At 38.1% G+C, this 13,038-nt stretch overlaps 1 long non-coding RNA gene across 1 annotated transcript; it reads left to right on the forward strand.

Moving 5' to 3' along the window:
• The first annotated feature begins 754 nt into the window (after positions 1–754).
• Positions 755–11,307, forward strand: LOC127797164 (uncharacterized). The gene is made up of 2 exons (XR_008022139.1): positions 755–10,838; positions 11,062–11,307. It is a non-coding gene; the product is annotated as an uncharacterized LOC127797164 (long non-coding RNA).
• The last annotated feature ends 1,731 nt before the right edge of the window (positions 11,308–13,038 follow it).

Raw genomic sequence — 13,038 nt, forward strand, 5'->3', positions numbered from 1 at the left:
ATGAAAGCCCAGCCATATGTCAAATCAATTGAAGCCCATCTTGAGAGCCCATTCTCGGCCGAGAAGGATGCGCACAGCAACACGGAAGCAGCAGATATGCGGTCTCTTGGGTTGTAAATTCAGTCAATTGCAAGGGCAATTAGCAGTGGCCATATACATATATATACGGCACAACGGGGAAAGAGGAGACCCAGGCCCCCATCCGCCATTTTCTGCAACCGAATAAGGGGAGCCAGAGAGCAAGGAAGAACAGAGAGCTGGAATTTCTGGACAGCAGCAATCGCACAGTGAGAGTGCGCTGGAAATTTCAGATGAGAGTGAGACTATAGTGATTGTACAGAAGCAAGGATTAATTCACGCACAGCAAGAGTTTTAATTTCACGCACAGTGTTTCTTTCGATTCTGTTCATTTAATTGCTTTTAGTTCATTTCCTGTTGATTAATTTCTGTTGTAGGATTACGCTTTAATTTCAGTATTCTACTGTTTAATAATTTCATTCTGCTTCTATTATTTTCTGTGGATATTTACATTGTGTTTTTAATTTCTGTTATTGCTTTACAATTTACCTTCATTAATTTCTGTTTTTTAAATTTTGCCTTTTAATTTCTGTAATTTAGTTTCAGTATTTTAATTTTAGCACTTTAATTTTTGCCATTTAATTGCTGTTATTTAATTTCAATAATTTACATTTCTGCCATTTAATTTTTGTCCGTTAATTTTTTAAATGGAGGCGTGTGGTTAAATAAGTCTTGGACCAAGGTAAGGACAGTGTCCGATGCCATGAATAACCCGAGCAAGCTGAACTCCATTGCTTAGTTGAGATTTTGAAATTAGATAGAGAAATTTTGTCAAAACATTTGGATTTAGATTGGGGTATATGCCTAACTCAGAATCCTCATGCCATGTATGTTGGTTGCCCAAATTGAAAATACCGTTATACCATACTCAAGTCTAAGTGTAATATATTTGCATTTTGGTTTATGATGGTTGTTTAAGTTAGATCTTCTCATGCCATGTATGGAAGATGCTAGAAATAGAACCATCATCATTCCAAAGTGTAATTAATAGCAAAATTCTGTGATCTAATTTTCAAACCCGATGATACTATAACTTTATGCTTGCTTGGGGAATGAATGGATCGGCATTGAAATTGTCTTGCCCCAAGACGATTTATTTTTAGTGTTAATTCACTATTTTAATTTTCCCTATATCACACCACACTACTTCACAATTTACTTTCATGCACTGTCTTTTCTTTTCTTTTAATAATTGACTTTCCTGTGGATATAACCTGGACTTACCAGTTTAAATTCTGTACTACATAATCTCGTACGCTGGCGAGTGTGACCCCCTTGTGAGTATATCTTTAAGATAGTTAATTTTACGCAAGGGTAGGAGTCGAACAACACACTGATAATGTGCTAGAACAATATCGAAGGCAGCGACCGCCTACATTTAAAGGAAGATCTAGTGATGACCCCAGCGTGACCGAGTACTGGTTGGAGTAAACAGAGAATTTGCTTCGACATTTACAATATAACGATCAAGATAAGGTGAATTGTGCCACCTTTATGATGGAAGAAGAAGTCGAGAGATGGTGGCAGATGACGAAGAGAGCTCTGCAACTACCCCGCTCAACTCAAGGGTCGGAATCCAACGAGGCTTCGATAATTGTAATAACCTGGGAGGCATTCAAAGAAGCTTTCGACACCAAGTATTTCCTTATAAGTTGGAGGCAGGAAAAAAATTTGGAATTCATAAATTTGAAACAGATTGGGGAGATGACAGTGACCTAGTACGACATAAAATTTACCCAGCTCATCAAGTATGTGCCGATGAATGGCAGAAAGCGTAAAAATTCATATCCGGACTACGAGTAGAATTGCAATAGGCCTTAAGTACGTGGTCCATTGACTCTTATGAGGAAGCCCTGAACAAAGCTCTAACGATAGAAAGAAATCTCCTACGAGTGAGAATGATAAGATTAGAAGAGATGAAAAGGAGCACAGAACATAAATCTGGAGATAAAAATCCCCAGAGCAGCAAGCGATGCCCCAAATGCAAGAAAAATCATCCAAGGAGAAAATGCTTGGCTGGAACGTTTAGCTATTACTTGTGTAGAGAGAAAGGGCACATACAGAGAAATTGTCCCAAGGGAAAGGAAACGCCTCCAGTGAAAGGCCCGATGAAGGGTGTGTGCTTCCAGTGTGAGCAGCTGGGCCCAAAGAGGATGAAGATTGGACAAGCAGATAGGCCGAATAAAAAAGTGGGACAGGTTCGTGGTACTCTTCAGGGACGTGTCTACAACCTGACAAAGAAAGATGTGGGGTTAGATCCCGCAGTCATTCAAGGTACTCTCTTCATATTAAAAACCCCTCTGCATACATTGATGGACCCTAGGTCAACACATTCATTTATGTCACATGCATTGGCTGGGAGTTTGAGACTAGAAACCAAAACTATGGAACTTTCGATGATAATTGCGACACCAATGGGAAAAAGTACGAAGTTCTCAGAAATAATAGAAGAATGCGAAATTAGACTAAGTAACATTTGATTTCGGGTTGATATAATTTTGCTAGAAGTATATGACTTTGACATAATCTCAGGGAATGATTTTTTATCCAAAAATGATGTCAATATAGATTGTCGAAGAAAAATAATGAACATAAGGAAACCCGAAGGAGGATGGGTTAAATTTCGAGGGCAAGATGACCCCAAGGTTAGAAAATGATTTCGGCCATGAAGGCAGTAAGATTGATGAGCCAGGGAGCTCATGGATATGTAGCCTATGCTCGGTTGGAAAAGGAAGAATTACTGAAACTTAATGAGATGCGAGTAGTACAAGAATATGATGACGTGTTCCTAGAATAATTACTGTGACTACATCCACCTCGAAAAATCGAGTTCTCGATTGAACTAGTACCAAGGACCCAACCAATATCAATTCCACCGTACCGGATGGCTCTGACAGAGATGAAGGAATTGAAGAGTAAGTTGAAAAAACTGACTAATAAAGGGTTCATCAGGCCAAGTACGTCGCTATGGGGTGTGCCACTACTATTTGTGAAGAAAAAAGATGGTAGTATAAGGATGTGCATTGACTACCATCAATTAAACAAGGCCACAGTTGTAAAACCCCATTTTTGAAATAAATAATTCAGGAAATGTTTCATAATTTGTGCAATTAGAATGATTAAATTCAAGGTTTTATAGTAGATTGTTAGCGATATTTAGCCAAATCAATGGAAAGGAGTATCCCGAAGCTCGAAAGATCAAAAGAAAAATCACATCATTATTTCTCGATTCGAAATATGATTTTTAGTACCGAAAGAAATTGGTTTAGAGATAGTTTTCGGTATAGCTTCCGATCAGACTGATAAAATTGAATCATCAGAGAGGGCTTCCGAAAAGATGACGGAATCCTTAGGGGCCTCGATTTTTCAAGTAGAGCAACCATTCAGTGTTTTCGGGTGGAAATGAGAAGAGTTTCTATAAAATAAGTCAATTGGGCTTAAGCGCAATTTTTCAAAATTGCCCGAGGAAGCTCTAAACGTCGTTATTTTTAAATCTTCAGGGCGTGAATGTTGATTTTAGGCCTTGGGGGTCTCATTGGAAGCAAGGGAAAGTTAAGGGGCTTGAGAAAAAAAAAAGGGGGCATAATGTAATAGTTAAAATGAGAGGTGGCTAAAGTGCAAATATGAAAATATGAAGCTGGGAGCTTGCATGGCCGACAACAGTTCTAGCTGGCCACCATTCGTCACTTCCGATTGCGAGAAGTCCTAGGAGGATGGTCAAGCACGCGTAAGGGACAAGTCAAGGATGGCATCGAGCTCGTGTTCAGCCGGAATTTCAAGAAATTTTGATCGAAGCATGGACAAATTTTGGGTGCCCTGTAAATGGGGTTTTTGAGGGTTTGGTCGGTGTTTTTGGGTCTCCCAAGGGGATATTTAGGTGTTTGAGACGTCAGGTTATGCGGCCATAGTTGTTTCGAGGTTCGATTTGGCCTATAAATAGAGGTTTAATGGCCGAGGGTTTTTGCAATTTTGAAGCTTGAAATCGAGTGTGTTAGAGGCCAAATCGAGAGAGATTGATAGAGGGCTTTTGCTCTAGTGAGAGTGAGGATCATCTCTAGAGAAATTGGAGTGTTTTTGTGTGCATTTGAAGAGGTTTCGATCGGTTGCCGGAGATGGAAGCAGTGGTGTCGACCGAGAGTTTGAGGCTTCGGTTGAGTCCTTTCCGAGTGTCCTTTTGAGCTTCCAAGCACGCCAAAGTGAACGAATGAAGGAGAAGAATAGCCAAGAAGCAAAAACCCAGAACTCCGGTGTGTTATCGCCGAAGAAAAAGACTGGAACGTGGCCTTCACGCGCCCCATCCCACTCGCAACCACGTGCCAAGCGCGTGCGCATCAGTTTTTTTTTTTTTTTAAATGTTTAGAAAAATATTTTAGGATTTTTCATGCAAAAAGATTTGGGGAAAATTGGATGTAGATATTTATTTTAGGATTTTAGTGAGGAAAAATAAGAAAAAATTCAAGGAAATGTGAGAAAAATATGAGAAAAATTGGTTTTGGTATTTATGGATTAAATATGGTATTTAGGGTGCCTTAGGGCTTGAGTTTGGGTGTTAGTTCGAGTTTCGAGGATTGTCATGCTAATCAAGGTGAAGCACGAATTTCGAGGAAAACCAAATTTGTTAAAGGTGCGTAGTTATATTCCAAAGACTTGATTTTATGTGAGTATTCTAATTGAAAACCCTAGTTATGTGAGAGTTTTCCCTAAAGTTGATTGTGAACGTTTTATCCTAAAACCTGGTTTGGTAAATGATTTTATCATGTTATCATGCTTTGAAGTGAATATGCCATGTAATTTGCATTTACATGCTATGATGAGATATGCATACATCCACGATGATATTGTTGATCATGCATCGTATAAGGGTTTGGGATTATGGACTGACATCGCTGCTCTACCAAGGGTGCACCCATACATCTCGACCCGGGAAGAGGGCTGTAAAAATGGAGAGCAGCAGTTGGGTGCAGTCGACTCAAACTTAAAACAAATGAGGACATGTTGCATCTTATATTCATACACAAAAGTATATGATTTCTACTCACTTAGATGATTCATCATCTAACTTGGGTTTTGCCCCTGGAATATTCAAACGTTCCAGATGTTGTCGTAACAGAACCAGATACAGAAGAAGCATGTGATGGCACTTTACAAGTGCACGACGAAGTATGATTATGATTTTAAAGTTAATGTATTTAAGTTTCTTCTGCTTAACATTTGAACATTTGAAAGATGTTGATGTATTATCGAACTTATGGTTATTGTAATGTTAGGTTCGATTCTCAGCTTCCGCATGTAACGTTTGATGACTATCTTCGAAATGAATGGAAATTTTGGGTTGATGACTAACGTGATTTAGCATTTAGTTTGAAAGGAAAAGAAAAAAAAAATATTATCCCCAAATTGTCCTAGTTTATAACACGCCCGAGAAAGTGGGGTGTTACAACAGTCAAGAATAAGTACATGCTCTCGAGAATTGATGAGTTGTTTGATCAACTGCAGGGAGCAAAGGTATTCTCAAAAATTAATTTAAGATCCGGATACTACCAATTAATAATCAAGTCGGATGATGTTCCAAAGGCGACATTTCGATCAAGGTATGGCCATTTCGAGTATTTGATAATGTCGTTTGGGTTAACAAACTCTCCAACAACATTTATGGATCTCATGAATAGGGTGTTCAGGCCCTACTTAGATCAGTTCGTGATCGTGTTTATAGATGACATATTGTTGTATTCTTCAAATGAGAGTGAGCACGAAGAACACTTAAGAATAGTGCTAGAAACTCTCAAGAAACATCAATTGTATGCCAAGTTCTTGAAATGCGAGTTCTGGCTATCCCAAGTCGCGTTCTTGGGTGATTTGATATCGACTGAAGGAATCTTAGTAGACCCAGCCAAGATTGAGGCTGTTCAGGAATGGAAGCAACCAACATGCGTAACCGAGGTGCGAAACTTTTTGGGATTGGCAGGCTATTATTGAAGATTTGTAGAAAGATTTTCAAAGATAGCTGCACCTATGACAAAACTCATACGGAAAGAGAAGTTCGAATGGACTGTCAAGTGCGAGGAAAGCTTTCAGGAGCTCAAAGATAGGCTAACCTCAACACCTGTTTTGGCAATGTCTAGTGGGTCAGGTGGATATGTTGTGTATACAGATGCCTTGAAGATAGGCTTGGGTTGCATATTAATGTAACATGGTTGAGTGATCGCGTATGGGTCACGACAATTGAAGTGGCACGAGGTAAGCTATCCGACTCATGATCTGAAATTGACAGTCGTAATACATGTTCTGATGCTATGGGGGCACTACCTGTATGGTGAAACCTTTGAGGTGTTCACAAACCACAAGAGCCTGAAGTATATGTTATCGCAAAAAGAGTTGAACCTCAGACAGCGACGGTAGATGGAGTTTTTCAAGAACTATGACAACACCATTCAATATCACCCGGGGCGTGCCAATGTGGTGGCTGACGCTTTGAGTAGGAATGTGCCTATTTCTATGGCCGGGATGATGGCCCGTGAGTGGCAAATGTTGGAAGCTTTTAACCAACTAACGGTAAGTGTAGTGCAGAAAGAATCATCCATCCTTATTGTTGGCATGGTAGTTCAGCTAGATTTGGTGAACGAAATACAAGAGGCGTATGTGGATGATAAGCGAATTCCTTTATGGGTAGATGAGCATGGCTAGCCCAAGAAACCCGAGTTTGAGATGCATGATGGTATACTCAGATTTCGAGGAAGGATATACGTGCCAAACCAAAAAAGCTTGAGGTAAAGGATTTTCAATGAAACCACAAGACTCGATATATAGTGCATCTGGGAGCCATGAAGATGTATAAGGATCTTTGGGAAGTCTATTGGTGGCTGGGGATAAAGGCAAGTGTAGCAAGAAAGGTAGCTCAGTGCAACACATACCAGAGAGTAAAGATCGAGCATCAGAAACTAGCAGGGCTAATGAAACCTCTAGATATTCCGGAATGAAAATGGGAGCATGTTATGATGAATTTTGTGATAGGATTTCTTAAGAGTCATAAAGGCAACGATGCGATTTGGGTCATCGTAGATAGGCTGACAAAGTCAGCGCACTTTCTGCCTACGAATATGGATAAGTCAGTTCGAAAATTTACAGAACGGTATATTGGAGAAATAATCAGACTTCATGACACCCCAGTGAGCATAGTCTTTGATTGGAATCCGAGGTTTACCTCAAGATTTTGGGAAAGCCTACAGGAGTGCATGGGAACACAATTGAACCTTAGTACTGCTTAACACCCGCAAACCGATGGATAGTTTGAGAGAACCATTAAACACTTGAGGACATGTTAAGGTCATGTGCCCTAGACTTCGAGGGTAATTGGGAAGAACACCTGCCATTGGTAGAATTTGCTTACAATAATAGTTACCAAAGTAGCATTGGAATGGCGCCGTACGAGGCTCTATACGGGAGGAAATGTTGCTCACCTATCTATTGGATTGAGGTAGGAGAAAGACAAATATTGAGGCTTGAGTTGGTGCAACAAACGATAGAAAAGATCGGGCAGATTCAAGAAAGAATCTGAATCGCTCAAAGTTGACAAAAGTTTTATGCAGACAAAAGAAGACGGGATTTGGAATTTGAGGTAGGAGATCATGTGTACCTAAAGGTATTACCTCAGCATTTAGGAATTCGAGGAAAGAAGAAAGGAAAGTTAAGACCTCGATTTATAGGACCCTATCTGGTAATAGGGTGAGTTGGACCAATGGCTTATCGCTTAGAACTTCCTTCTGTTTGTCCAACATCCATGACGTTTTTCATGTATCCCAACTTCGAAAACATATTCTAGACCTGACTTAGGAAATTCAGGTAGAAATGATTGAGCTAAGGGACAACTTGACTTATCCAGAATCGCCTGAATGAATCTTGAATCGTTGCAACCAAATCTTGAGGAATAAAGTCATTCCGTTAGTAAAGATTTAGTGGAGAAATCATACCGAGGAAGATGCTACATGGGAGCTCAAGGATACGATTAGAAAAAAATATCCTCAATTGTTCGAGGAAATGGAAGTAGAATAACAAATCTTTGTGGTTTTCTAAGGAGTATCATTAAAAATTTTGTGAAATAAAGAGATGATTGTAAATAGTATGTTTATTTTTGAAATGATATAGACTATTCTTGGTATATGTGACCGTTGGTAAAAGCTACAACGGGAAATTCTAGGAAAAATAAAGCACGCCTAGTAGGCATTTCTCATATAACGGTACGGATTTGGATAATTACTAAGAATATTAGTGATAAATGTATGGCTGAGGTATTAAGATCATTATTGTTGCAAGATGTTTGTCAAATATTGGTAATTTGGCTGGGCAAAAGCAAAAATTTTGAGGATGAAATTCCCTTAAGGGGGAGAGAATGTAATACCCAAAACTTATGGGTTACGATTAAAATAAGAACAAGGAAGGAAATACGAAGTTTTAAATGAATCGGCATCAGAATAACCCGAGAAAATGACCGAATCAGCCAGAGGGAATACCCAGGAGCTTAGATACCTAAGGAAATAGGTATGACCCTAACGAACACCTTGAAATATGATTGATGACATTAAAAGAAATCGGATCAAAAATAGTTTTTGGTACAGTTTCAAATCAGATTGCAAAATCGAATTGACGAGAAAAACTTTCGAAAAGACAACAAAGTCTTCAAAGAAGTTAAATATTATATAAGAAACAACCCTTAAGTGATCTTCGAATGGAACATGGGGGTTTCACAATCAAAGCGTAATTCATGGCCTAAGTGTAATTTTTGAAAATTCCCGAGAAAGGTCGAAACGACACTATTTCTGAAACTTCAAGGGTCGAATGAGAAGTTTAGAACGTGAAGGACTCAACCGAAGTTTTGGAAAACTCAAGGGCCTTGTGGAAAGGGTCAAAATGCATTTTTAAAAGTTGAGGGATGAAAGTGCAATTTCAGAAAAAAAAAAAACCTCCAACAGCGATGGCTGGCCAACCCATCCCATCGCCGAATTCAACTATGGGTGTAACATCCCAGTATTTTGAGGAGAGAATGAGTTCTTGAATTATTATGATTTATTTAATATTTGTGATTTAGAGAAATCTAATGGAAGATATTAAATTTATTATATTTTCGAATAGGAAAGTGATCGAAAATTTGTGAACTTTTAGAACCTAAGTTAGTATATAATGTTCAAGGTGAATGAACTATTAATATATTTATATATAAAATAAAATAATAAAATAATTAAATGAAGAAACCTGTAGCAATTTGGAAGGAGGTGGTAGTGTGTAATTGTATGTATATGTGCATAATGGGGTAATGTATAATATCTCAAGTTAATGTATTTTATTAACATCATATATTATATTAAGTTAGTAAATATATTGTGTGTTATAAGCAGGGAATGCCATCTCAAGCATTATATATATAAATGTAATGGAGTGTGTGTGTGGAACGCATGGCAGCGGCCTAAGCCTCCATTTCATTCTACTTTTTGAGGAGACTTCATGTCCAAGGCTTTACTTTCTCCTGGGAATTGTTATTAGTGAGCTGGAAAGCATTTGTAGTTCTTTTTCTCTCTCTCTCCCATTTAATTGCAGAAAACATGCTGGGCGTGCGTCTCCCTCAGCGCCTCTGTTCCGTTTTCTTTTTTCTCTTCTCCTCTGCTTCTCATCTCTACTATCTTCCAATCTTGTTCTACCAATTTAGCATGTATATATATAATAAACCTATTATATGTAAAATGGTTACTGAGAGGAAGGAGAGGGCAACTGCGTGAGGTAGTCGTGTGAGCCATTCTGTGCATTCGTTTCTTTCTTTTTCCAGTATAGGAGTAGCAGCAAGTTGGAGCTTTGGTTCCTCAAGTCTTCTTCTAAGTACAGTAAAGAAGCTAAGGCAAGTTCCTAACTCTTCCTTTATGAGCTTGAATCCTTTTACAAATCCTTGCGGTTGTTCATATTTTATTTTCTCCCTTGTTATTCAGTTCCACGTATTAATTGTATAACTACACGTTGCAACCATTTTTATTATTGGTGCAATATTTCTTGTTAATCGACACGAGGTTTTGTATCGCCTCACTTCTTTGGGAATGATGTCGCACCTGATGGGGTTATGTTCCAAATGGGTGTACGTGTGTACTGGTTGTGAATCTTGGGTCTTGTGTGTGGGATTATTATTTATTTATTTACAGATGATGTTGACAGTGTGTGTTGGGGGTTGGGTTGCATTCATTACGGAGACATGCTTTGTGTGTAATGGGGTGTATTAGCATTGGCATAACCCGGTTGACCTAAGAGCCAATTTGGGTACTTTAGGTGAAAATATGCATTTAGAGCATTTCGAATGTGTGTATTCCTATGTGGGCGTAGCATGGCTTGATGCTTGATTTATGGGGTCTTATCATCACGTTTATGCTGCAGAAGCCATTGCATATCTTATGTGTTGCATTACATAGTTCTATGCGTGCGGTGATTCTGATTACTCGAGATATCTCTTTCGGATTGGAGTACTGATCAGAGGCTGTTATCACGAACGAGAGGACCATTTCGTTTCAGGCGGGAGTACTGACCTGAGGTTGGCGTTATTACCACGGATGGGAGGACCGTATCATTTCAGGCAGGAGTACCAACTTGAGGTTGACATTACACACGGAGGTATCATTCTGTTTCAGGCGGGAGTACTGACCTGAGGTTATATTTGGCTCGTGGTCTCATGCTTGCCAGTTCATGGCAACGGCAGGTTTGTTGGGGACTTGGGTGCCGGTATCTTCTATGTGAGCCCCAAGAACCATTCTGTGCATGTTTATTTATGCGATTTTCATTTGACTTCTGATTAATGTTGTGCATGTCTGTGTCTTGGGCACGAGAGTGCAGGTTATTGCTTATTTTGCACGTGGCGTGTGAGTGGTTTGGGGTTATATCTTTAGCTATACTAGCCTTGTTTCTCGTTATACTTGCTGAGTTTTGTGACTTACCTTTGTTTTACCATCATTTTAGGCAAAGGAAAAGCCAAGGTCACAGGCGAGGGTGGCAACGCGTAAGTTGTCTAGATAGAGCGGTGTACAGGGCAATCCCAGCCATTCGAGTCATGTGGCGTCTAGAGTCTCTGGGAGTGTCAGAAACTTATTTTGTCTTTTCTTTTGTGATGTACCAATATAGACTTTGTATATATGGGCCATGTAACCTCGAGGGTAGCGGTTGGCTATGTATCTATGTATGTGTTTTGCGGCTTCGCTTCCGTTATGTTAGGTTTCGTTTATGCTTGTCGTATGGATGTTTTGTTCGTGTCTGCTTTTGTGCCACTGCGTGGCGATCTTCTCACAGATCTCCTATGCTAGCGAGAGCTCCGGGAGGCGGGCCGATTAGCTGCACTCTCACCATGCAATTAAAACACAAAACAAAACACAATAAAAATTTTATATTTTTTCCCTTATTTAGATGAGAGGTTTGTACTCGTCAGTGTACGAGTGCAGTTGTAGTCCAAATTTAAATTTATATTTTCTGAATGAGTCCAGGTCGTCCACTGAGAGATTTATTTATGGTAAAATAAAATGAATGTCACACACAAGCACACACGCATTTGGATAAATTGGCAACAAAGTTTTTTTATGGTTTTTTAAACAACAGATACTAGGAAATAAAGTACAGCAATAATTGAAATAAATACTTAAAGTGAGAATATGAAATTGGATAGTACTTGAGTTAAGACAATTTCAGTACCAACCCGTTGATTCCTAAATTTTAGCATAAAAGATTAGCAACATTAATTTAATTTCAGATATGAGGGTTATTAAATGCAATTAGAGATAATGATAGTTCTAGTTTAAGTAATCCCCATACATGATATGCGGGATTCTAATTTAAGCAATTACCATAAATTCAATTGCAATTAATACACAAAACAACTAAATTAATCATCCGGGTTTGAGTATAATAGCATTTCCAGTTTTAGTAACTCTCATGCGTGACATGAAAGCTCTAAGTTAGGTTTACGCTCCAATCCAAACCTAGTGATTTCTCAATAATCAAAACACACTCATACTGAAGTTTAAATTAATGTTACTCATTTAAAGCGCAGCTTTCTTTGGGAATCATTGGCGTTGGATACTGTCTTTACCTTAACCCAAGATTAGATTTAGCTACTCATCTCCATTTGAAAATTAATTGACAGGAATTTAAATAACAGAATTTAAATGACATGAATTAAAATAGTAGAAATTAACCGGCCATTTAGGCTGTGAACAATTAAATGACAAGAATTAAAATTATAGAAATTTAAAGGCATAAACTAACAGGCCATTTAGGCGGTGGATAATTAAAAGACAAGAATTAAAATTACATAAATTCAAAGGCATAAATTAACCGGCTATTTAGGCGGTGAATAATAAAGTAACAATAAATGACATAAGAATTTAAAAGAAGAAAGAAAGGAAGTAAGATCACAAAAGAAAATACTAAAGAAAAGGAGAAAGAACAAGAATAATTCTCAAAGAGAGAATTATAAGAAAACAACTAAACTTTGATTCAAGAATAATAATCCCACTTACAAATGCAATCAAGTGAGCTATTTATAGGCCACAAGATGCAATACAAACCACACAATTTCAATTATTCAATTAGACATAATTATATCTAATGGGCACTCACACACTTAAAGTTAAATGGATTTTAGCTATAATACACACCTAATATTAAATAGATTTTAGCTAAAATACATACCTAATAAAACACTCATAAAGTTAAATAGATTTTATGTATAATACACACCTAATAGTTAAATAGATTTTAGCTAAAAAACATACCTAATAAAGCACTCACATTAAAAAAATAAAAATAGATTTCTATAAATTGGTTTTTGATCTTCATTAGGATTAAAATTAATCATTGGGCCTTTTCCAAATGATATCTTTCATGGGTTGCTCAAATTGGGCCTTAATTCTTCATGGGTTTTAATTCTTCATGGAATTTAATTCT

This window comes from Diospyros lotus, chromosome 3, assembly GCF_014633365.1.
Source record: "Diospyros lotus cultivar Yz01 chromosome 3, ASM1463336v1, whole genome shotgun sequence".
In the NCBI taxonomy this organism is placed as follows: domain Eukaryota; kingdom Viridiplantae; phylum Streptophyta; class Magnoliopsida; order Ericales; family Ebenaceae; genus Diospyros; species Diospyros lotus.